Source organism: Choristoneura fumiferana, chromosome 25 (genome assembly GCF_025370935.1).
Source record: "Choristoneura fumiferana chromosome 25, NRCan_CFum_1, whole genome shotgun sequence".
Classification (NCBI taxonomy): Eukaryota; Metazoa; Arthropoda; class Insecta; order Lepidoptera; family Tortricidae; genus Choristoneura; species Choristoneura fumiferana.
The window spans coordinates 7,996,236-8,019,838 of record NC_133496.1 but is presented as its reverse complement, the minus strand read 5'-3'; the positions used below and the strand labels follow the sequence as shown (position 1 = coordinate 8,019,838).

The following is a 23,603-nucleotide window of genomic DNA, read 5'->3' as shown; positions in this document are numbered from 1 at the left end:
AATCATTAATCGTGTCCATGAAATAAAAACTTTTTTTGAATATATATAATATACTGTGCAATAAAAAATAACTGTGCAAACAGTTGTCATTTTGAGGTTATTTCCACGCCATAAAAAGTGTCTATCGACAATCACTGAAAATGGCGATAATCCACCATTCACAAACACCGTGATTAATCGTTTAGGGGTTTCCAAAGTAAATAAAAAAAAATACCTTAGTCCCTAGAGACTAATAATAAGGAGCTTTAGTCCCGATATGCAGAGACTAAAGTACCTAACATTTTAAGAGCATGAGAAGTGAAAACTTATTTTTGTCTGCTCTATAATTTGCACGGAACCATTACTGCCCAAGTCCGACTCGTTCAAGGCTGATTTTTCTCAATCATGAGCAAAGAACAGAGGTAAAGCCACTAAAATCCCGTGACTAAGTGTCTGAGTATGTATTATTTTAGGTGACAGTCACCTTTACTTTTGCTGGAATAGTGCCGCAGAGTTAAACGTAAACGACGAAGTTAGGTTATAAAACGTGGGTTATAAGTTTTGGTTACATCAATAATTTATAATTTAAGCTTGGTGCTAGTAGGTAATGCTGAAAAAAAATGCCGAAAGACAACATTGCAAGCACTACTGCTAAGCGACCCAATGAGAGTTTATTGACAGGCAAAATATCAGTAATGATGTTACAATACAAAACAACAATACAAAGACTCTTTATTGTTACACCAGAAATAGTAAGTGATACAGAAAACAGATACACAGAGAAAAAAAACACACACATTACATTTGACGTTAAAATGTCAATGTTGTCAAACGGACCTCACAGTACTAGCACCAAGTATACTTGGTTTGGATAGGTTTTTAGGGTTCAAGAGCCAAAATGGCAAAAACGGAACCCTTATACCCTCTACTACCCCTCGCTATGTCTGTCTGTCTGTCTGTTCGTCCGTCCGCGGCTGCAAAGCAATGACGACGACGATGACGAGCGTGAGCAATCAAGGACTATCAATGCTAGAAAACTTTTTTTTTGCAGGAATATGTATTTAAAGTATGCCGACAAAATGGTAGAATAAAAATTTCAAAAATATATTTTTTTAGTATACCGTATATGGGTATACGTAAAGTGGGGTGGATTTTTTTTTCTCATCCGAACTTGTAGTGTGGGGTATCGTTGGATAGCTCTTTCAAAATCATTTGGGGGATTCAGTGATTTGTTTGCAAAATATTCAACTTTAAAGTGCAAATTTTCATTAAAATCGAGCGTCCCCCCCCCCTAAAATCTAAACCGGTGAGTGGAAAACTTTGAAAAAATTCAGAATGGTAGTAAATTTATCAAACTTTCAAGGAAAACTATAACGGCTAAGTTTGCTTGAGAATTATTAGTAGTTTAAGAGTAAATAGCAGCCTAAGGTATAAAATATACCTAAACTTGGAAGATTCCGTATAAAATACGAAATTCTTAGAAAAATATTACTTAATTTTTTCGTAATAGCTACGGAACCCCATGTTGGGCGTGTCCGACACGCTCTTGGCCGGTTTTTTATTCGTATTTAACTAAATGTATACAAACTTCAGCTGCCACATTTGGAACATTCATGGTTTGAAAAAAAACTTATGTATCATTGTAATACAAACTAGACTAGTGTATTTCAATACAGAAATGTAAATGTTTAGATAGTTTAATGGGGGAATTTCAATATTTAAGACACCCATTGACGTTGTTTTGTTTACATTTATTTAAATACCTATCCAAACCAAGTATAGAGGTAGCTCGTCACTGAAACCCTCATTAGCAGATTATAGGAAACCTAGGTCTATAGGTCTGGCCCTGCCTGAGGTAGGACTTTGCCCTGGAAGACCTAGAGGTCTCACCACACCACTCACAAAATCTGAGAACAATGATAGACCTAACTGCAAAATACAAGGTAATGGGTACTTAGCTAAAGAGAGATTGCGGTTTTAAAATTCCATGGTTTGGAAGACGCGGCTGCTTTCATCCTAATCCTGCTAATATCCTACTAATATTACAAATGTGAAAGTTTGTGAAGATGTTTGGATGTTTGTTACTCAATCACGTCTTAACCGCTGAACCGATTTTGATGCAAGTCCCGGGGAAGGACATAGGATAGTTTTTATCCCGGAAAATTGCATAGTTCCCGCGTGATAGCGATAAACGAATACTACGCAGACGGAGTCGCGGGCAACAGCTATTAATAGGTATTATAAATTGTTACGAATAAAGGGTTACGAATATGGTGTACGTTAGTCCGTATGTTTCTTACTACTTCACGCTAAAACGGCTGGACGTAGTTGAAAATTTGGAAAAACACGTAGGCTACTTTACCCTGATATTCCCAAGGATAGGGTATAAAATCAAAAAATCGCAACCGCTATGTTTAGAAACGTGTGGCACTGTTGTTTGTTTATGCAACGTTAAAGAGGAAACGTTGTAATTTTTGGCAATTCACACGGAATCATCAAAAATGATAATGAAGTGCTAGATAAATAATGGTTTAGTTATACACCCGCATTAATATGCAGTATATCTGACATGTCCTATCGGTCTTAGAAATAGAGTCGTATCAGATATTTGTACACGTGCGATAGCTTGTAAATATAATGAGATAGGTACATAGATATATCGCGCTCATTTGGTTAAGGTCACTGGACTTGTCTTATTAGAAATTAGAACATGAAAATGAAATTTATCTCAAAACTGTTTACTTTGGCGGCCGAGCAAATTTTTTTACGACAACTATTTTTTTATGTAAATGACATCTTTGGCAGCGAAAGTTGGCATAGGAATGCTCCAGATGAACCAAATCTCAATTTCATATTGTCCCTGACAGTTAATTATGATACCCACCGTATAATATAGCTACTATGTAATAATATATTTGCATTAAAAAAAAATAAGTTCATTCATATATGGACCTCCGCAATGTAACGCCTGATTTAATAAATAATTGTTTTTTTCCTTATTCACTTTCATAAAATTTAAAGGCAGTCGGGTTTTTGATTTTTTAAATTAGTTCTAATCTCGAATCGTTCATTTTGGTTTCGAACCCCAAGACCAACTTTACTCATTTAAAAAAAATAACCTTTTACTTTGTTAAATCCAGTAACAGCTCATTAATCGCCCACTCGCGCGACGATGGATACACTGGAATGCGAAACTATATTTTTGGAACTCTAACTGCAGAACAAACTTTGGGAAACACTGACCTAGTGCACGTCAGTTCGAGTGTGTAATTGTAAAACAAATAGTTTTTCAGGGTTCCGGAGCCAAAATGGCAAAAGCGGAACCCTTTTAGTTTCGCCATGTCTGTCTGTCTGTCTGTCTGTCCGTCCGCGGCTTTACTCAGGGACTATCAATGCTAGAAAGCTGTATTTTTGCACGAATATGTATGTAAACTATCCCGACAAAATGGTACAATAAAAATTAGTGTACCTCTCATAGACGTAAAATGGGGGTGTTTTTTTCTCATCCAACCTTGTAGTGTGGGGTATCGTTGGATAGGTATTTTAAAATCATTAGGGGGTTGCTAAAACGATTTTTCGATTCAGTGATCTTTTTGCAAAATATTCAACTTTAAAGTACAAATTTTCATAAAAATCGAGCGTCCCCCCCCCCATCTAAAATCTAAACCGGTGGGTGGAAAACTTTAAAAAAATTCAGAATAGTAGTAAATTTATCAAACTTTCAAGGAAAACTATAACGGATAAGTTTGCTTGAGAATTATTAGTAGTCATTGACATTGTAACGTTCCAGATGTAACCAACCCATGCACATCAATAAAAATAGTCATAATAATATTTTATTGTTATTTAAGTGTAGAGATTTACCAAGTTTTTGATGTTTTCTATATACCTACGCATACCGTATTGTGTACAATGTGTGTTGCACATGAATACCTTGGTTTTGAACTATCCATGTGCCAAAATGTATTATAATCAATTGAGCCATTTTTACAAGTTTAACCACAGAATAAGTACCTAATAGTGTTTAACTGACAAACATACAAACTATTTTTTACACTGCGACTAAGGGGCGAGAAGCTGCGACGAACTATTTATTAGTAATAAAAACAACAAGAATGGTGATATGAATATTTATTCAATCTTCAATTTCCGAACAATTTAGTTCATCCTCATCCGTATTACTTAATTATGAAAGGTTCGACCACATCATCAATTAAAACATCTATCTGCTTCATTCTGTCTTCTATTTTAATCACATGATCAAACACGATCACCAACGCTCCGGTGTCACCTTCTGCAGGATTTGTTGTCAATATTTCTATGTGCATATCAAAATTATTTATAAATAGTATATAGGTACGCAAATTATAGTTTCCAAATGTTGTTAAAACCTGAAGTATTACTACTGTAGTATGAACTTTTCTACTACGAAACAGTTTCAACCAAATATCTGTAGGTGAAATTAATATTGAGATGAAATTATTTATTTATGCGGTTGCATTTAATTTTAACTTAATAATTATATATAAATAAATTACTTATGTATGTTCTTTAGAAAAGTTAAAACTTACCCATGAGTAGTTTTTTTGGAAAATATATACGGCGCTGAGTATAGTCGTTGTCGTTATACCGCATGCGGGGAGTTACCGCATGCGGTATATCTGTTGGCGGCCGATCGTAAAATTAAATCCGCCAGATCAAGAAATTCCTAGGCATATCGTGAAATGGCGCCATTTCATGATATGTCTAAAAGTTGGCCAGACATATTACGATGTGTCTGAGAAACAATACGGCAGATCGATCAGAGCAACACATTCGTCGATATTCCTAGCTATATACAGGGCACATCGTGATATGCCGTAAGAAGTATTAATTGTGACCACAACGCACGAGCTGAGCGAGCGAAGCGAAAGTGCCGCGGTAGCGGCCGGCGAAGTGCCAGAACCGATATGGCGGCGTTTCATGATATGCTAGGAATTTCATAATCTGCCTAAACTGGCCAAATCATGAAATGGCGGCGTTTTATGATAGGTATGCCTAGGATTTTCATAATCTGCCTAAACGTCACTAGGCAAATCGTTAAAATGTGAGTTTTGAACGATATGGCGGATGTCCCTTAGCCAATTCATGAAATGGCGCCATTTCACAATATGCCTAGGAATTTCGTGATCTGGCGGATTTACGATCGGCCAACTAACTGAGCCATAATGCACGCGCAAGTCAAGACTTGCATAAATAAATCATTATATCTATTCGTACAGTCAGCTGCATTAATATCTGCCACAGCGGAGCGTGCAAAAATATCCGACACGTCCTAGGGGCCCTATATATAATTAGAATCGTATCAGATATTAAAGCACGCTTTTTTGTGTCAAATCTGGGTGCTGGTGACTAATTCAGTTAAAATTTGATATCCTCTGATCTGGCACTGAAATGGCTTAGCCGTACTTCTTGACCAAAATGTAGGCTTAATTGCGGTGGTAAATTTCTAAAATTACCTTAACGATTCGGCTACATTGCAACGGCAGTGGTCACAAGTACCTACTACATCAAGAGGATAAACTTAGAGAGATCACGGATGGACAAGCGCAGTGACGTCCACCAACGGAGTGGACGCATGACCTGGGCCGCTTCCAAACCAAGCAACTGGAGGTCTGGATAGGTCTGTGTCCAACAGTGGACGTCCTACGGCTGATATGAAGAATATCTTGAGGAACATCTGTTGAAATATTTCAGATTAATTTTAAAACACCTTATACGCGAACAACGAATCTAGGTTAAAACGTTGCTGGTACGTTACGTTACGATTTTACGTCAACCGGTTAATTTAACATGTACTTAGTTATAATTTCAATGCAATTTACTATGTCAATTTGTCACTGCCAATTTAGCCATAGATTTTTGCATGACTCACTTCATTAGTGATTTTGTAATAGAACCAAACACGTTAAAAATAACACTATAAGTACAAGTATTTATGTTTTCGTTCAAAATTCCTTCGCGCATCGTTTTTCTATGCGTGGGTTGATCACAGCTGTCTGAAGTAAAATTTGACATTTATCTTATAAAAATGTATGCCGTTATTCAAATTTAACGCTACATGATGATGATGAACTTGTTATTGGTAGTTTAAATTTGGTGAATGTGTCATTTATTTGTACGGATGAGTCATTTTTCAGTTTCGTAATGATTTTCATGTTTTTTTTTAATAACGTATAAACAGTTTGACGAAATGTTTAGCAGGGTTAGTGAGAATTACATTGATCTTTATTTGCTTATAGTTTTGAAATAGTAATGATTATTTGGCTTTGAATAGGTACTTTCTTTAATTTTAGCGAGAGGTATACATATTTTGTTGTTGATGATGATGTCATTTACGCAACATGTTCTGCGCTCTTAAGAGCTACAACCAGAATATTTATAATAATATTATGTACTACTAGTAAAGTATTGATGACAAAGAGAGAAGAAAAGTAGGATCTAAGCGTGAGACACTAATAATGACGTGTCAGACATAAATGAATTAACTTGTCTCGTTGGCTTCGTTTTAAACGTGATGCAGTTAGTCAAAAAAAATATTATTATAAATTATTAAAATTATTATTATAGTGTTAGAATACTTAGTTTATGCTGGTCAGTAATATTATGCATTAACATGATTGTTTCAATTATTCTGTGGGAACCTTTAATTAATTTGAGATGTACAGACATTGCGAAACTGAAGTAGCTAACACTCGTAAATGAAAAGAAGGTAAAATATTCTAAATTTATGTTGTAAGTATAAGTAGACCTATATATAATTCAGATATTTATGCCCATGGCTGTACTTTCGATACTATGTAGGTTCCGTTATTTTATCTCTGTCACCCAAAACAAACCAATTTCAAACGATCCCCAATAAAATTCGAAACTGCGGCCGACGATAATTAAAAAAGTAGCTGTTTACGTATTTTATTTGGTCGACTGGAAGCTTCAAAGTTACGAGAGCATAACCATTTTAACTTTACACTCGACATCAACGTTATTGGTTTAAGTTTAAGTTTATAATTCAGTGGTTTAGTGGGATGGCACGCTTTCAGCGGTGGTTAAGGGCATCCAATTATATTCATTGTTTTGGGCGAGATACTTGGCATCTCAATGCGATATAAACCGATAGAAATCAAGATGGTACGTCTCACTTTAATAAGTGCATTAGAGCTAGACAAAACACTGGAAGCAGTATTGTTAAAAAGAAGCTTTAGGTTGTTTTGAATAGAACTCTCTATCATTTTGCGTAAACCAATAACAGTCATTAGAAATTTAATGAAAGTGTTTGCTAAATGGCGTACCTATTAATCAAATTTTCTGAGAGATTATCCCAAACTTTTTAGAGGCCGCAGATTCCGTTGAACTTCTTGATTTTTTTAAGGTTTTTGTATACGAAGGGACAGACGGACCCCTATATCACTACACTGACTGTATATCTGTTCTGGGGCTGTAACTCAAGAACCGTAATAGAAAGACAGATGAAAAAAAACAATGTATATTTTTCTATGGTCACTGCAAAAAACAATAATAAATATAAATAAAATTGAAAATATTATTATAATAATAAAAATAATTAAAATAGCTCTACACTACGTACATTTCACAACCTTTTCATAATCAGTTTTTTTACAGATTACAGATTCGACCGTTCAATTCACATACTTACATTTATAAGTCAAATGAAAACGTAATAACATAATACTTCTCATTTTTTCATTTCTCGCATTGCATAATTGAGAAAAGAACGTGAATGCGCCCGTTATATTTGCAATCGCGTTCAAATCTGAAAAAATAGCCTGTTTAAAAGATTTCAAGTATATTAGGTACAAAAATAGTTTACTGTTCCTCTATTTTCACGAATATATCCCTATTATTCCTAAAAATACGAAGTTCCCGCGGGAAATACAGAAATCGTAGGCGGAACTGAGAGGCGGACAGTTCCGTGACAAACTAACAGCTCGAATATAATATTAGTTTTTAAACTATCTCCAGAAATGAATCATGGTTAAAATGGTCTCTGACAAACATGTGACTAAAACTTGAAATGTGAGCTGCGGTTAATTTTGGTGATCCTTAAAGGTCTCTGCACATTAGGGACAGTTACCATCAGATTTTTCGGAGCGGCCAAGGTGGTCAAAAATATCGAAAAATGCACCCTATTATTAAGAGAAGTTTCCCTGCCGGCCGCGCGGCCGCGTTAGGTATTCGTTTGGGATATTGATGTCTTTATCGCTCGTGACATAAGCGCTCGCAGCCGTCCCCCCATGCCTTCCGCAACGACGTCCTTAATTTATATCGAGATAGCTGTAGGCTTTTCAAGATTTGGGCGGTTGAATTTTGGGTTTCGTTGTCCGCATATTATACGAAAAGTATAGCACAGAAATCGATGATATTTTACAATCAAGATATTCACTATGCCTGTGGTCCTTTCGATTTTTGTAAAAATGCTTTATTAGTCTGTAATTCTCGTGCAAATTTGACATCTTTTTTTTGTCGACTTTTGAGCTCCTGTAATTCTGATACTACACATTTATATGAAAATCTGAAAAACCACAGGCATAGATAATTACGTCTAGTCCATACTTACAAAATTTCATCCATTTCTGTTGCCTAGTTTTCAAATGAGACCGGGACTACATTTGTATGGAGAATGGAAAGAAGAGACTTCTCTTAATGTATTAAGGTGCGGCCAAACCGCTGCTTAAAAAACGGTGACGGCATGGAATCGCAGTGACGCACCGTATGCGCACCGTTTTTATCGCATGCTCTCCATACCGCTGCTTAAAATACGCAAACGGTGCGGAATCGCAGTGACGGGCCGTAAACGACAAGACTTTTGTTCGGTAAAGTACTGACGTTTACGGCACGTCACTGCGATTCCGTATTTTAAGCAGCGGTGTGAAGAGCATGCGATAAAAACGGTGCGCATACGGTGCGTCACTGCTATTCCGTGCCGTCACCGTTTTTTGAGCAGCGGCTTGGTAGCACTTTTAGACTTCATGTATCGATATTTTTGATTACCTTGGCCGCTCAGAAATATCTGATGGCGACCGTTCCTACACCGTATCATGTCATGACCGTATACCATCGTGAATAAACTGTCACACAAAAAAAACCGCATCGACAACCAGATAAACAGACATTAGCGCCAAAGTTGTATACACCAGTGCTGTTTGCGGCAACAGCGACGTTCAGTTACAAGATACAACCCAACTGAAATTTAATGTTTTTTTTTAATGTTTCCGAGACATGAAAACTGTTGCCGCTCTGGCGCTCGCAATCGCATTCATAATTTCTTTCAACCCTCATCCGTGTGAGAGAAAGAAGTGGTGAAAACGATGGTGATTCCGAGTGCGTTTGCCAATAAGGCTTTTTCACTGCCATCATCCCAGCCTATATACGGCCATAGTTCTTACGCGGGCCCAGTGTAGATTCACACACTCGTTGAATTGCTTTGCAGGTTTGTGCGGGTTAAGCTAATGGTAAATTTTAAATGTATTTACGCACATTTTGAAAACCTTCGAGTTGCGTGCAGGGGTTTGAACCCACGATCCTCTGCTTGAGAGGCCATAGGTCAAACCACTAGGACACCACGGCGTCTTTACTATACTTTGCAGCAGTAGTGATTTCTGAGAAATCATTACGACCGTTATTTTAGGTCACTGTGTTGTTAATATAGTCGTTTACAATCAGCTGTTCTGCGTTGAGTGTCGGTGCTAAGTATTTTGTTATGGTTCGTAAAAGTGATCGATTCTCATAAAACAGACATAAACTTTGCTGTAGGTACGCCGATAACAATATGAGTGATTTTTATGACATGAATGCAACGTCGGTAAAGAAATTGTCATGTAATCCATACAAAGTGTAAATTAAATAACTGTAACCTTAGAAACCCCAAAAATATATTATTCTAATTTTTAGTTGATTCTATTTACTTTCGAATATAATTATCTTCATTACCTATTTAAAAAATATTCCTATGTTTTGCTTTGTCAATAATTCTACTTGATTTTCTCACTCTAATTTGAAATTGTGAGAAGCAAAAATCCTAATCAGTGCTTTTGGGTAAATTTTCTTGGATATTTGTATGTTTCTTCCGATCTTCCTAATAATATCCAAGTAAGCTCCTAAATCACTGAATAATTTCCCGAACATTATTAATCTAAGAAAATAAACATTTCCCGACAATGTAGAGCAAACTTTGCATCATGCCCCAGGGGGTAACATGGGCTTGAGTTTAAAATTCTCAGAATTCCGGGAACGGTTCGGTTAGGATCCAGTACGATACGATAGCCCTCCGGCAGTTACTCAATTTCATGACACATGTCAGTATACAGTCATAGCTACGAGTAACTATTCTATTATTATTACAATTGTGAAATTTGCGAGTGACCCAACTGTTTGCACACGTCTAACATCTGGTAGCAAAGTGAACGGTTGTGTTGCTCTGAGGATGAACTTTGGTTGAGTTTGAAACGCGTAGCGTAGCGTGGTGGTGGTGGTGGTTGGATTTGTGTGATTTGTGTGTGGTCTTACAGTGTGGAGGTGAAAGCTGCATATTTTCTTTCTTTCTTTCTTTCATTAACATGCTGGTAAAATGGGGGAGGGGGGAGTTGGGCCTCCGGATCCCCCACTCGCCGTACGAAACACAGTAGCAAAACTACTATTTCACACCGGTATTCTGTGGAAGTGTGGTACTAACCCGGTCGAGCCGGCCCATTCGTACTGCAGCCAGCAAATTTGTTTAGCAATTAAGTTACTTTTTATCCTCATAGAGATATGAAATTTCCATGGATGTTCTTCACTATAACGATAATAAAGTCCATGACGTAGTTTTTGAAACTTTCCATGAAAGTTTATTAAAATCCCGACATTTCAGTTTAACTGCCAGAATATTACTATATGCTGACAGACCAAACGAGCCATTATCATAGAACGTGTCTAATTTAAAATGACGAGTTTTTTTAAAAACGTTTTTCAATAATAACTCGTCAAGATTGTTTACCTTATTTCTAATGCTAAAAGAAAACGAAGTATAAGAGAGCCGAACTTTTCTGAATGTTCGAAATTGTTTAGTTAACCTTATTGGAAACTTATTTTGTGACAGCAATTTTTCTATAAAATAAAACGAATACATAACTGACAGATAATCAATTATCATTTTTTCCATAAAATATGTAGATATACAAATTTAAAAATTAATATAAAATCAAAAATAAAGCACAAGTTTTCACATAGTTCTTAAAGACTTAGAAATATTTCGCAGTCACATTTTGCTTTTAATGGCATAAAATTTTGTAACTAGGCTATACAGGAACAATTTTCATTTAAAGATGGGTAAGTGTTTTTATTCTACTGGTAATTTATTTATAACTATAAGACAGTGTATGTACCTAGGTAAATGGCCTGAAACATTATTTTACCCACTTCAGTGGTTGGATTGACTAAAAATTTTATAGAAATACATCTAAGGGTCCTTTGACTAGGTAGGTAGGTATTCCTTGTATATGAAATTTCAAGAAATTCGAATAACCGTTTTAGCTACACATCCTAAAGTATCGATATGTAGGCTGAATGACAATTCAAATTCAGTCAACAACGAGCATAGTTTTAGTTAAAAAAAACTTGTATTAAAAGTGACTTTTTAGCGAAAACATATTCCTGCTCCACTACCATCGCTTGCTGCCGTCTGCCGAGGTTAACGAAATCAATGAAAACACGGTGTATAATTGGACTAAATCTTTTATTCCAGCTCGAGGACGTATCAAGTATGATTTTAACCCCTGTTCCGGCGAAAAGTTACGGCCGTCGTTTAAGAAAGCTGTCTTCTTACCAGGACTCGCATGGATCATACAATGCGTGTTGGTCTGCCTGCCATTCAGTGTCTATATTTTAGTGGGATTGGTTTATGTTGGTATAAATTGGCTCCTTTGTTTTTTGTGCATTTGCTAAGCCATATGTTTAATCAAAGTCCTGTGAGAATTTGTGATTAAAAAAATTGTAAATGAATTGTTGTTTGATTCTAAAATGTTTGATGCGTTAAGGGTGATTTTCCACCAGAGATGTGCTGTGCAGCTATGCTGCGAGGATGTGAAAGCTACGCTAAGAAATTATGTGACCGTTTCCACTAATGCTAAACTACGTAGCCGTTAGAGGAAGTGTGATAAAGATACGCAGCACGAGTAGACTCACGCATCCATAGCACGCATCTTTCCATATAAAAAACATACACATTTGTACGCCTAACGGCAAAACATAGAGAATCCCTTAAATTTTAAAAATCTTTGTAACTTACCTATCATTAATTCATTCATTCATTCATAGCTTAGTTGAACCCGTTTCCACCAGTGCTATGCTATGTGGACCAATGAATATGATTGGTGCATATCAAACCCATCCATAGCAACGTAGCATAGCAAATCTCTAGTGGAAATCGCGGTGGCGTGTGTGAGGACTCGTTGCAAGGAATGTGTTTATTATAAACCAATAGAAACGTTTTATTTGCCTATCCTCGCTCAGCACAGCTCTAGTGGAAACAGCTGAGCGGAGCGAGGCGAGGTAAATGAAGCGTTTCTATTGGTTAATGAAAAACACATTCCTCGCAACACATCCTGGCACATCTCTGGTAGAAACGGGGCCTGAGTATCCAGCAGGGCTACTACGTAACTCAAAAATCGAAGTTCGTATCGTACCGTCCCTCTCGCTCTCGTATTAAATAGTATAAGTGTCAGAGGGTCCGCACGACACGAACTTCGAGTTTCGAGTTTCGTAGTAGCCCTGCAGGTAGAGAATGTATTTATCTTGTATTTCTGCGAGGGATGTGTTGCAAGAACTCAGTCACCAGTAGTGGCCAGTGGCCAGTACCTAAGCCCCTAAGGCTTATTCCACCACTCATTGATAATTTTTGTCACAAATAAATGTGATGCTGTCCCTGTTTATTAAAAAAAAAACGATCAGACACGGTATCATAAATAATCTGTCACATAGAATTTGAAACACGGTATCTTAAAAGGCTTTAATATCTATCTTGCATGGTGGGTGGATAGACTTAGAGATAAGATCATCTATCTGAGAACTGTGTACTTTTTACTTTATTCACTATAATTTTTGACTATTTAAAAAAAAACTACCTCATTGACAAAAAAACTACGTACAAGTGACATTTCTTCTGCAATTATATCAATCATATGCAATCATAAAATGATTATAGTTCTAAAAATGCCTACTGATAAATTAAAATTTATGTTTTAGTCCGAATTGTACTATATTTATTACAGATGATTTTGTTGAGATACCAAATTTGTACTCATAAATTTCCTGTTGAATTTCACAAAGGAACAGGAGTACCTAACCTTCAAAGATGAGTAAGTAGAAAACTGACCTGGTTATAATATCGTTTCTGTATCCTTCCGCTAATTATAAACCCGAAAATTTTTGAGTATGTGCGTGTGTGTTTTAAGTACTTACTCCTTTACGCTAAGACGGCTAGACTGATTTGGATGAAGTTAGGTATGTACAGTCAAGTGCAAAGATAACGACACAGCCAAAGTTACAAAAATGGTTCACTAATGTTTCGCAACTAACGTTTCGGAACTTGATTAATTTAGCTACTGTTTAATATTTCTGAGACTGTAAATATTTCAGGATTTTTATAAATCTAAAGGGTTCTACATGATGGCCCTGAAATAAATACTGAAATATTTACAGTTTTAGAGTTTCCGAAATGAAAAGTTGCAAAATGAATCAGGTTGTCAAATGAAAGGATACCTACAAAAATGTAAACACGACTTTATGCAGTTAACATTAAGGTCGTGTGTATACATATTCTTGTAACTTAGGCAGTGTCGATATCTTCGAACTTGACTATAGATGGATGTTTGTCTAACACGTAGGCTACTTTTAACGATCCCGTGGGGATCGAAATAAATCGAAACTTCAACCGCTTGGGTTCATCATTAAAGGGCGGACGATGGATACAATATAGTGACAAAAGCATAAGATGGATAAGACTTTTATTAAACTTCGATTAATATTTTTGTGTAAAAATGTATAGAAATTTGAGTGATGGTGATAATCTACCTAATAATGGTGAAGTATCACTTTACAAATACGTAACACTTTCATCTGTAGATGTAAAGAAGTAATTATCCTCTACATAAGTGGATAGTGAACTATAAGAAAAAAATACAATTATTTACTACAACAATAACATTATCCAACTATTTTTCAACTATGTTTTTTTTTAAACTAATTGTAGTCATATCCATATTACGTATATTGTTCGACATGATTTTGACGTAAATTGCATCCGCCGTCCGCCCACTGTTCATCATCATCAACATCGTATCAGCCGCAGGACATCCACTGATGTCCATTATAGGCCTCTTGGATTAGAGACATGAAATTTGGTGAAGGTGTTTTACAAGCAACATTAATACGAGTATAAAATAAACAATTACATTTTAAGATTGGTTTTTGGATTTTTTTGTATTTTTTATTTCAATTCCAAATTTTTACTTTTACGGTCAACGGTCATCCCGTAAAACCTAAATTGAAAATACAAACTGAAATATAGATGCACAGAAAAACCAGAAAAATAAGACCAGCACTGGGAATCGAACCCAGGTCCTCGGTATTCCGTACCGCGTGCTATACCGCTACACCACTGCTGGTCCTGCTGCACTGGTGGTGCTGTATTGCGTGCTGTATGTAGTTTGTATTTTCAATTAAATTTTAAGTAATTTCCTCGAGATATTTTCAGAAATCTTTGTGTAATTTAAGCTCGATCTAATAGTCGTTTAGCATGCGTTTTCATCAGAGATGTGCGAGGATGTGTTGCGAGAAATGTGTTTTTCATGAACCAATAGAAATGCTTCTTTACCTATTCTCGCTCCACTGAGTGTTTCCACTAGAGCTGTGCTGTGCGAGGGTAGGTAAATAGAACGTTTCTAACGAGAGCAAATTTTTTCGCAATACATCCTTGCACATCTCCGCTGGAAACGAATCCTTATAGTGCTATGTGAACAGTAACAGTTCTAGATTCATTAAATTATAATTAAAAATTGTTCTTTAACAGTAAATTGTTTTTCAGCTAAAATCGACTTTCCCGCTGTAGTTGGTAAATCTCCAAACTCACCGTTTATTGTTTACCCATCGTGCGGTTGTATTTGTCAAGGTATTGCCGTGTGTATAATGCCCTGTTGTGTTTTCTTTTTCATGGCTGTTATTTATTTAATTATAAAGGCTGCACCTTTTTTGATCGTGGCCTAATGCAATCGATTGTAGTTATTAAAAATTTGAATTAAAAATGTGACGTAGGCACTGCATTTTTATTACCACATTATTTTTACCTTAACCAGGCAGAGCGTCCAGAGGCCGTACTCGTATTGCCTAACGCACTTGTAATCACAATCATTTTCACCATTTCTTTCTGTCACACGCACACGGTAATGACCCTCGTAGAAAGAGAAGAAGAATGAAGTATGAAGAGGGAATTATGTGATGATGATGATGATGTGATCACAGACGGCAGCGCGTTAGGCTGCGGCTTCACTGAGGCAGAGACGCGCGGAGCGGAGAGGGGACGTGTAGGGACTGACGAATCCCTACACATCTGATGATAATGAGGAGAAGACGAGATGTGGATTCAACTAATATGGTTGGTCGATCTCTACACTTCTCCTCTCCGCTCCGCTCGTCTCCGCCTCAGTGGAGCCGCGGTCTTAGACAATATGGCCTTTGATTTTAGACTTCCACATTTTTTATAATGTAAGTACCATCGCGAACCGTGATTTGGCTCAACAGCCACTCGCCACTGTTCATAAAATTTAGCCGAGTCATACTATACATAATCGTAGTAAACATTGTCAATAATAAACTTGAATAGTCACGGCCAAATTACGAACAGTAGCAAATGGGTCAACAATCCCGGTCCGCGACTGTACAGTCTAACTCAAGAGCAGCTGAATACTTCAGCACCATTATCTATCACTTTCAGTAATGTGGAATATGGGCATTTCTATCTAGGTACCGTTGTACCCTGAGTTTATCTCTGCGATTTCAACAAAATTCGTTAGGTAGACTCAGTTCATGATTCCGAGCTGAAAAAACAGGGTCTCCAGAATATTGTATGGATATGACGGTTTTGTTACGAAAATTATTAAGAAAATTCGTAACAAAATGGACACAATATTTTGGGGACACACCTGGAGACCCTGTTTTTCCGGCTCGGAATCATGGACTGAGTCTACCTCCCAAATTTTGTGGAAATCGGAGAGATAGACTCGGGTACAACAGTAGATAGATTTTTTTACGCTGCGATAAAGCACTAGAGAGTTCAGCTATTTTGACTTTATTGAGAACATGCTTATCGATGAGATGACGCACGCAGAAGATAATTTTCTAATGAGAGTTTCGTCATGGGCTGCAATTGTTTATTATCCATGAAATATTGTCAACCGTCATTTTAAAAACCAACTTATTTATAAAAATAAAAAATCATAAACAAAAAAAAAGACATTTATTGTCACATTAAAAAAAATACAATGAACATAACAAAAGACAAAAATAAAAACAATAGACACGTTACAAATATGTGGCAATAGGCTCAAGCTCAGCATTCACATGCTGCCGGTCGACAACCGGCGGCGCTGATTTTCAGCCTGCGCCCGTCTCGCGGCACGTTTTACACAGTCAGTAATACGGGAAGGGCAAACACGCAAAAGTATTTATATAAAAAAAAACCATTAAAAAAAATGGAAATTTTAACACGTAAGGGAGGTTTAAAGAAGAAAAATGGGAGATCTGGCAATTCTGTTCTAAGAGATGGCATTTAGATTCCTAGCGGGTTCTTGTGGATTTCTTGGGGTAGCATCCATTTCCATTTAGGTCCCAATTTGCACTGAAATTAGCATCCTCCTAATTTTTTCCTTGAAGACTGGGAAAGACATGTATCAATCCGAGAACAAAAGAAACGTTAAACATTCTTAGTAACTATTACTAAAATAGCCGCAAAACTCATTACTTTTCTTAAAATAGCTGGTCATTTTTATTCGTCGCAGCTTCATCAAGGTAAACGCGTGACTGATCTGTCACGTCGTCTGGTGCATTTAGGACAATTGATGATGAATGGACGGCATCACTCGCTGTTACAATTTTTCTCCATTATCTACGGGAATCTAGTAGGATGGATAGTTGTTCAGTTGTAGTTGGATGCTCTGACACGATTTTGTTTGGGGTGATTCGCCTAAGGGCTAAAGACACTCTTGATTTTAGTTTTAAAATTTTATTTGAGGTGCTTTATAGGAGATAGGAGCGTGCAGTCGAGAAAAATCCATTATAGACGACTGGGAAGGGAGGGTCCAGAGAGCGCCGGATTCTCATGGTTTAAAGAACGTTTCTGAATGTCCAAAACTCCCTGGAGCTTTACGGGGAGGAGAGGGTTGGACAGCTTCGACACGAATATTTAATTGCCATCTGTGCAACTGGTTAAGCTGGTAAGATTTAAAAGTGTCCCTTATCCTCGTCTTACTTTGGAGGCGACTGGGAAGCTGAGTTTGTTGCTGCAAAAGTCGTTGTGATTGAAAATGAAAAGCAATGCAGACTGTACCGATACGTAAGTTGATTATTACGAGTCGATTCCACTAATCTGCTTCCTATATTAGTGTTTATGGCTGGACTGGGTCGAAGCCTCCTTACTTTGTTTATTATACAACTAGCCGTTACCCGCGACGCCGTCCGCGTAAATATCGGTTTTCACTATCCCGCGGGAACTATGCAATTTTCCGGGATAAAAACTATCCTATGTCCTTCCCCGAGATTTAAATTATCTGTATACCTAGTTTCATCTTAATCGGTTCAGCGGTTTAGATGTGATGAAGTAATAAACAAACAAACAAATAAAAGAAACAAACAGACTTACAAACTTTCGCATTTATCCCACTAATATAATAAAAGCGCTCTGATATTATAAATACCAAAGTTCGTAAGTCTATTTCTTTGTTAGTTAGTTTGTTTGTTTGTTGCTTCATCACGTCTAAACCGCTGAATCGATTTAGATGGAATTCGGTGTATAGATAGTTTGAGTCCCGGGGAAGGACATAGGATAGTTTTTATCTCGAAAAATTGGATAGTTCCCGCGAGGTAGCGATAACCGAATTCTACGCGAATAGAATAATAACTTAATAGAATAGATTGACTCTTTATTGAACACCAAGACGTAGTAGTACAGAAAACACAGGTATATAATGATTATATTGTATAGTTTTAAGTTCAAAGTCGCTCCCGTTTCTACTGAAAAACTTTTTTTGCTCAGATATTATTCTCTGTTTTTATTTTTATTCTTAGACCAGGTTTTTTATTGAATTTATAAAAAGTAAAATACAAAAAAGTACAAACAAAATAAAAAAATTATAAAAACCTAACCTAATTTTCCGCCGGTAACGGGGCAGGGCCCAAGCTACCGGTGGTCAGGGCCGCAGAGTGAGGAACTTCCGGACGCTGCGTGCCGTGTCCAGAAGTACCGCCTTCTGTATCTGGCCCTTGATTATATACTATTATTATTATTATTGTATTTAGCCTATAACTGTGTCCCACTGCTGGGAAAAGGCTCTCCTCTTGACTTCCACATCTCCTTAGCTATATCTGGCTGGCGTCAGAGCTATATTTGGCCACTAGCTTCATCCCGCGTCCAGGTCATCCCTCCATCTCCGCCTCGGTCGGCCTTGCCCGTCGTGCGGTACCCACTATGTGGCTTTGTGCGCCCGTCTTTGTGGGTGCATCAGGAAAACATGCCCAGCCCAGTCCCATTTAATCTTGGCGGTCGCTTTTCCAACATCAGCTACTCGAGTTTTGGAGCGCAATGTGGTGTTCCGGATACGATTAATCTTTTTCACCTCTAATATGCTGAGCTCTAAAGTTAAGATATTATGAGATGTAATAGTAGATTGATCATCAAGGGTGGAAGTGACCCATTACTCCCGAGATATTTCTGGCGCTCGAACGAAGTGAGACCTTGACCTGTCCACTTGCCACGGCCGACTATAAAAAAAATCGAGTTGGTCACGACCAAGGAGCTTATATACAAAACTGGAGGTTGAACGCCGAACGAAGAAGTTTGACCTTTGTTACTTATTTATATATTCCATCTCTTTCTTTCACATTTGACGAATAACTTCCATCTCTTTCTTAACCTAACTAAAGAAAGAGAAGGAATATAATATGTTGTGACGTAATAAAGATCAAATTTCTTGTTTCAAACGGATGTTCGGCGTTCAACCTCCAGTGTTGTACGAGTATATAAGCTCCTTGGTCACGACGTGCATCTAGATGGCCATGCCGAAACGTGAAAAAAAAGTGTCATTGACGTAACTAAATTATCTTCGACTCCGGGGCTAAACGAAAAATTAAAAAAAAAAATACTTTCCACCCTAGAGATGAAAACGCAATTTTCCACCCGGCTATCTGAACTTTCCGAACAGGAGAGATGAAAAAACATATGCGCTTAACAACGTAACGTAATAATTATATGTTGTGTTCAGTTGCTACAATTCACATCTCAATGACGACGGGACAATGACATTCACACGCAGCGTCTGAAGATTTTTATACACTTTATAAATTTAGACATGAATCAGTTCAATGTATATTTTATTCTGGTGTTTCCTCCGCTAAAAATATAATGTTGTAAAAAACCGCGAACACACGCTTGGTTGGCTTTATTGACTGCCATGTGATGTGGGATTATATAATGTCGCACTGGGACTCGCTAAATTTATTGGGTTCTGGAGAATATACTGAAGAATTGTCAGTGTGTTATATGCTTGTAGTATACTCAGGGCACAAATTACCTATTACTGCATACATTCGAGGGCCAGATTTTTTGCCGCTCAGTATTATGTAAACGTTATTGTACAAAAGAAAAGAAATAAAAATACAATTGACAAAACTTTGTGATGCTTGTACAAAGGCGGACTTATCCCTTTAAGGGATCTCTACCAGTCAACCTTTGAGTTTGACTAGTCATATCAATATATTTGAATAGTCAGTTTACCTTTGGGTACGCGAACTTATGGACGAAGTGCCCGCGACAGCCAGATCCTCGTCAATGTATAAAAGCTGGAAGTTTTTTTTATATGTTACTAGCACACATCAGAACGATCCCCAACTATGAAAGTTGTGTATTACGGGCTTTGGTAGTTATCACGTATTAAACCTGTACAAAATTTCGTCTCAAAATCGTTATATATGAGCTTAGTTTCAGATTAACAACAACATATTTTTCATTTAAACAATACACTCGTTGTCATCCAGTCGAATAAAAAAAAAACACATGTTTAAAAATGTTAAAATACTAATAAGGTTACTCTACTTTTGGGCCTGACTGTACGTATTCTTAACAACAGTATGGATACAGTCAGACCCATATAGCTAGCCCATTAGACGCAAACAAAAAAACGCTGTTTTTTTTCAAAAACCTTCCGCTAGTAATTTCCTAACGGCTCCTAAAAATGAAATGGCATACGTAATCATAATCAAAGCATTTGTGTTTGGTTTACGTTCTCCTGCCACCGTAGCTCGCAATGTTTGTTTAAACGCCTATCATTTACTGGCAGGAATATTTATTTAAATACAGTACCACTACCATGAGTTTACAGTGACCGTACTCGATAGCGACGGCGTAAATTATTTGTATGGCGAATTGTACAGCGCCTCTACAAATAATTTACGCCGTCGCTATCGAGTACGGTCACTGTAAACTCATGGTAGTGGTGCTGGAAATATTAATCCACTTACGTTAAATAATGCGCTAAGCGTATTTTCAAACAGCAGTCGAACAAAAGCTGTGGCCTAGTGGTTTTACCTATGTCTTCTGAAGCAGAAGATCGTTGGTTCAAGTAGGAAACACATGGTGAGGGAAGCTGCGCAAACCTGTGAAGCGATTCAATGGTGTATGTGAAGTTCCGCGCTGGGCCCGCGTGGGGACTACGGCCCAAGCCCTCTCATTCAGAGAAGAGATCTATTCTGATAGGCTGGGATGAGTCGAACGTGTGCGTAAACCAGTGTGCTATGTCCGGTTTTAGAATAGGACCGACCTATGTTCCTGTGTGTCTCGTAAAAGGTGACCAACGGATCAGATGTGAGAATGGGCAGTAGCGCTCTCTATTGTCAAATATTGTAAACTAGCTAAATCTTCTTTTATAAGAACCTTCTCCTGACAATAGCACACAACAAAAAAATAATTAGCGAAATCGGTCCAGCCGTTCACGCGTGATGCCGTGCGTGACCAAGGGAAACAGGGATTCATTTTTATATTTTACATAAAAAAAATAAGATAAATGTACCGCTTTCTTTCTTTCTTTCTGTCAAATACAAGGGTAAACCACCACTACTTGTACATTATCTATTCTGTGCCACCACACCATTTTTTATTTTCTTGAAATAGGGTGGAAAACGAGCCAGTGACCAGGTGATCACCTGATGGCAAAATAACCACGCACAGACACTCAAAACAACACCAGAGGTTTGCATAGGTATACCTAGCTTCAGCCTAGAGGATTAAAAATAAATAATAAAATTAAGGTGCCTCGTCTGACGTGAGTTCAACAAATTGGTTTCATTTCGTCACGTTGCATTATTATATTACACACAATTTCTGAAACAATTTGTTTAGTAACCGTGCGGTTTTAACGACGAACACTCAGTATTACAAGTACAAAGCGGCAAATTGCCACGACTTCAAAGTGCTCTTGCAAGTTAAATATGTCGCGCGAATTTCAGTTCGTGCTCAATTTGCTCGAAGTTGAATTATTTTGGCGAAACGGCTAGCATTCAACGCGGAAGTGTGAAGCAGTTACTACTTGGAACAAGTACCTTAATCGGATTACAGTATTATGTTACAGTACCTACATAGGTTTAGTTCTTGAATGAACTGTCCTCAGCTGTTTTTCGAATGGCTTCGATTAAGAGGCCTCTAAAAAAGGAGTCTATCTTTTTTAACCCCCGACGCAAAAAGAGGGGTGTTATAAGTTCGACCGCTATGTTGTGTGTCTGTCTGTGGCACCGTAGCTCTTAAACGGCTGAACCTGTCACGATGTGTGCGACAGATGATGAGAAGAAGGTAAAGACAGGAGATGATGTTCAAGGATGTATATTTTAATAGTACCTAAGATAGAAGGCACCTGTAACAATGCATATAAAAAAAAAGCTAAAACGGTTACAAATGTTGTAGGACTTACAATTGTGCCTTCAAGATCCCTTAGAGGGTTAAATAAAACAGGATTCAAATTTGTGATGAAACTGGTTATAAAATACTGTAGTTAACTGCACTATGAAACTGTTATTGTCGATTATGATAGAATAGGTGTTGATGTCAAAATAATAAAAATATTTAGCACGTCCTTATAGTACGGCTGCTGATCGTAGAATGAATTTTGACATAAAAACAAAGTGCTGAATTTGAAAGTATAGTAGATATTCGAAAATTGAAATTTAAATTGAATTTTTAAAACGAACCAAAACATGAAATGGAAGAGGTTTACAATCGACAAGGCTTGATCAGCCTTGTTACAAACCGAGTAACAAAAATTGACTAATCACGAGTAGTTAGATACGTGCCACTGTGGCGCGCAGGGCGTTCGACGGATTAAAATATAGATCATACTCGCCAAACTGAATAACATTAGTTCAGCGACTTTTAAAAATAATTAGTTTTTATAATTTTTAAACCTACACTTTTTTTAAGTTTATTCGAAGAAGTAATGTAAAGCAAAATGCTTGATGCTTATAGCGTGACAGGCGACGCCAGTTGTGTTCTAGGATGGCGTACATTGATAGCAGTATTTAATTTATATGAAAAAAGGTAAATTCAAAGACTTCATTATTTCTAAGTCGCTGAACTAATGTTGTTCTGTTTGACGAGGACGATCTACGTTTTAATTTTTTGCTCGTATTACAGGCCACACCCGGTATAAGTGAACAATTATGTTGTATCCACTGTATCTATTTAATTTCCCCGCAATCGAAGTGAAAAGCAGGCTGTAAAATTCTCGCATCAAACCCATTTTCACTTGACGTTTCTACTCATGAAGGTCTCGGGTAAAATGGCTCGTTTTAATGCTCTAGTTTTGAAATCTACTTTAATTTAAAACTTCTATTCGTTCCTGAAAAGTATTAAAAAACTGAAAAAAAATGTATACCAAATACACGGATACCAAAGTGATCCTATAAAGATTCCATCTTTTTACCCGACTACCCAAAGGAGAGTTATTCTCTTGAGCTACGGATCCTTTAAAACTCTTATATTGTTAATTGCAGATTACGATTTGTAAGACATGAGAAATTAAGCTGAAATACAGCGCCAGTCTACCTGAGCCGAGGCCAGGAAGTGAAATAATCGCCTTATTCAAATAGCTTGTAAATATTTAATTGGAGAGGCTGGCAATTATTTGAAAGATTGCTTGATTCCCGAAACTTGACCTTGCCAGAGGCTGTGGTGTTCAGGCTCAGGGAGTGTTGAGACTGGTGAGTGAACTTGATGATAGCTCGTTGAGTTAGTACTGTCTTGGCTAGCTAGAGAGTACAGTATGTATCCAGTAATT

The 23,603-nt window shown here is 37.2% G+C and overlaps 2 long non-coding RNA genes across 2 annotated transcripts; both read left to right on the top strand.

Moving 5' to 3' along the window:
* Positions 1-11,052: 11,052 nt before the first annotated feature.
* LOC141442415 (uncharacterized) lies at positions 11,053-12,015 on the top strand. Its single transcript, XR_012452937.1, has 2 exons — positions 11,053-11,343; positions 11,759-12,015. It is a non-coding gene; the product is annotated as an uncharacterized lncRNA (long non-coding RNA).
* A 1,159-nt stretch (positions 12,016-13,174) lies between these two features.
* LOC141442416 (uncharacterized) lies at positions 13,175-15,323 on the top strand. The gene is made up of 2 exons (XR_012452938.1): positions 13,175-13,370; positions 15,098-15,323. It is a non-coding gene; the product is annotated as an uncharacterized lncRNA (long non-coding RNA).
* Positions 15,324-23,603: the final 8,280 nt, after the last annotated feature.